This window comes from Eptatretus burgeri, chromosome 1 (assembly GCF_056783735.1).
Source record: "Eptatretus burgeri isolate ZD-2024b chromosome 1, Ebu_testis_v1, whole genome shotgun sequence".
Lineage (NCBI taxonomy): Eukaryota > Metazoa > Chordata > Myxini > Myxiniformes > Myxinidae > Eptatretus > Eptatretus burgeri.
The window spans coordinates 11,804,064-11,807,798 of NC_140961.1; the positions used below are offsets into that span (position 1 = coordinate 11,804,064).

Here is a 3,735-nt window from a genome sequence, read left to right on the forward strand (position 1 = left end):
GGAGTTATTTCAGTTTGGGTGTGAGTTGTCTCAGCACCCACCTTGCAGACACTTTGCGGAACCCCAGCACGTTGTGAATGATATGGTGTGCTGAACCTTCGCTGATGTTCAATTCATCCATCCAGACCACTTCATCCAATGCAATGCGACGGTTTTCCCTCAGCACTCGCTCAACTCGGGCAACCATTTCTGGTGTGCCGGTTGTGTGAGGCTGGCCCGAGCAAGCAGCGTCTGCCACACTGGACACACTGTAACCTGCCTGACACAAGTCTGCCACATGGTAACGTGTGTGTGTGTGTGTGTGTGTGTGTGTGTGTGTGTGTGTATTTATATTATTCATATATATATATTATAAATCTCCCATGCTGAATCTATTATATATATATATATATATATATATATATATATATATATATATATATATGTATATACATATATATATATATATATATATATATATATATATATATATATATATATATGTATATACATATATATATATATGTATGTATATACATATATATATATATATTATACACACACACACACACACACACACACACACACACATACATATATATATATATATATATATATATATATAATATATATATCATTGCTATCTCCATATGTGGGTTTCAGAAGGTGGAACAAAGCCCTCCCAAGTCTCTCTGTGTGCGTGTGTGTGTTTGACCTGTAGCCATTCTTAAACTGATGGACATAATGAGTTGAAGTTTGTTGGTTGTACTTGAACATTTTAGGTATTTCCAGAAAATTGAGTAGCGGGGGTTCGGCAGGAATGGTGGGGATTGGAGGATGGTGGGGAGACTCAAATTATTTATATAAATGTGTATCGTGTGGTGTTGCTCCAGACGAGAGAGTGTAATACAAGTCCCAGCAGTTTCCAATATTATGTTAATATCTGTATGAAAGCCTTCTAGAATCCAAAAAAACTACTTGGATAATTTACATAATATGTGCTTGGCATTTTATGCACTCCTAAACCGCTGGATGAAATCCTTACTATATAAATTCATGGACCGGTGTGTGTGTGTGTGTGTGTGTGTGTGTGTGTGTGTGTGTGTGTGTGTGTGTGTGTGTGTGTGTGTGTGTGTGTGTGTGTGTGTGTGTGTGTGTGTGTGTGTGTGTGTGTGTGTGTGTGTGTGTGTGTGTGTCACGCTACTCCTAAAGTTCTGGGCTGATTCTATCCACACTTGCTACATAGGATCAGGATGACCCCAATTGATGTCGAGGTGTGTTTATCTTTGCCGGTGGTCTTGGGATGGCGCGGGACGAATTCTCGATGTCAATGTGTATCGTGTAGCGTTGCCTCTTGGTCAGGGAGGGTATTGCAAGTCTCCACCATTGCCAGCACAGTATTCCTGTCCCCACGTTTTCCAGTGTGGTTCAGTGTTTTGAATTGTAAGCAGAAGGTATGTTTTTGTTTCATGCATGTAACCCAGGTTATTTGTTTTTTGTCCATACAGATCTGTCAGTTGCCTATATCTCATTAGGATATAGGAGCACTCGGAGATATATAGGAGATATATCTCGTAATATATATATATATATATATATATATATATATATATATATATATATATATATAGATATAATATATATATATATATATATTACATAAGATATATATATATATATATATATATATATATATATATATATATATATATATATATATATATATATATATATATATATAATTCATAATATATATGGAGATATATAGGAGATATATCTCATAAGGATATATCTCATAAGGATCTATATCTATATCAGATAAGGAAATGCCCAAAAATGGTATGTGTCAGAAGAACGGGTTGCATGCTTGGAACAAGATTGCCCATAAGGCGGGTACTTTTCTCGTAAGTTGTGAAGTACTGGTTTTCCATGATGTTGGGATGGATTTTACTTTTTGTTCTTCTTTTTTGTTGGATACAAAGTCGAGGCTCATGGTATGTTAAAGTGGGAATTATCATAAGAAGTGGGCGAATTATCATACATTCTAATACACTTCTGCATCGCTGGACAGAATAACTTGAAAACTGAATATCGCTAAAAAAAAATGAATCCAACTCATGGAAGTTGGATGGAATGAGTTAAAAACTGGTCATTATACGAAGAGTGTGCCAAGGAGGATTTAGGTGGAAAAATTTTATTGGCCTTGGGGTGTTCAGGGTGGGGCCAAAGCCCTAATTTTCTCAATGTAAATGTGTATCATGTAGTCCCACCTGGTGGCAGCTGGTATTACAAGTCATAAGTCATAAAAATGTGGGAATTAACTCTTTCGGATGGGTTCTTTGCTGGTTTTAAGAAAACAAAAGAGATTCTGTTGCAAGTCTAACATACAGTAACAATCATTGTAAAGGTGAGAGTCTAACCTTTCCATAAGCTTATTATGTACGAGCTGAGGTGCACCTGGCATTGCCAGGGTTAAATTTCACATTATTTCCCCAGTTTAAATAAAATAAAGTTTCAGACGAAAGGCTGAATTTGATTAACTGTTTGTTTGTTGGTTCACGAGCGCCAGCCAGAGTGACCACTATATTCGTTATGTCTGTGTGTCTGTCTGTGTGTCTGTCTGTCCAGAGCATAACTCCATGGATTTTCATCCGATCTTGATGAAACTTGGTTACGTGTTCGATATCAATGTCTCGTTGTGTTTTCCTGGATGAAGATGTAGCTACCCCCATTGTGGGCGGAGCCACGCCCCAAAAATAGCCATTTTTACGGGGTAGTCGGATAAAAAAATCTATCTTCTCCTAGGGAATTGACTGAATGGAATGGGTTCTTTGGTATTTGAATAGCAAAATGAATTATTTAAAACTTGTCGTCCGATTTTTCATTTTCGTCCCAAGGTCAAGGTCACAAGGTCAAAAACTTAGAAAATTGCAAATTTTGACATAAAAATCATACGACCGCCCAAACTTTGAGAGCTAGGATGACAACATTTTTTTATGCATAATCTTTGAGGTCATTCCCCACCTAAAGTCTTGAAACCATTTTGCTCCATCTTGAACACCTTGCCCGTGGCGCCCCCTTCAAGTTTGTTTTTACGCTGATTTCATCAAAGTATGGATAATCCGAGGAGTGCGAAATGCCATATAGCCTTTATGACGTTATATTGTTCCTAGAATGTTCCAGAGGAAGTTTTGCACCAAAGGTCATAATCCTTGACCTTTGACCTTTAAAGGCCACAAAGGTCAAATTTTCAAAGTTGTGGAAAACGAACCGGGTTTTCGACCTTCTTCGACGAACTAACCCCAATAAGCTATATCACGTATCCTGTTTCCTTATTTTAATGTCCACAACATTGTTTTGTGACCTTTAAAGGTTATGCAAATGTCAAATTTTGAAAGTTGTTGAACGAAACCCGGTTTTCAACATTTTTCAGCTAATAACCCGTCATCCGTACCACATCATGTTGATCATTTTTATAGCTTGGTCAAAAATTATCACATTGTCTCATCCTTGACTTCTGAAACAATCTACATCATCAAATACCGCTCGTGAACCATTGTCGTCTTCAGTCTTGTCTTTCTTGCAATGTTTCTGTTGCTCTGGCTGTTGCATGTCATTCACGGTCAGTTTCAAGACGTGATTGTCTTTCTTGTGAGCTTTCCTGCTTCCGGGCTTCTTTTCTTTTTTTTCTTTCTGGCTGCTGATGTAGATCTGCCCTAGCTTGGCCGTTTCTTTGGTTGGCCATGGTAAAGTTGT

At 37.5% G+C, this 3,735-nt stretch overlaps 1 long non-coding RNA gene across 1 annotated transcript in view; it reads left to right on the forward strand.

Moving 5' to 3' along the window:
• The window catches only part of LOC147033870 (uncharacterized), a 67,596-nt gene extending 67,302 nt beyond the window's left edge, over nucleotides 1-294 (forward strand). Inside the window, exon 3 of the long non-coding RNA XR_015058992.1 lies at nucleotides 1-294. This exon is cut by the window's left edge and continues 219 nt beyond it. This is a non-coding gene — a long non-coding RNA (uncharacterized LOC147033870).
• The last annotated feature ends 3,441 nt before the right edge of the window (nucleotides 295-3,735 follow it).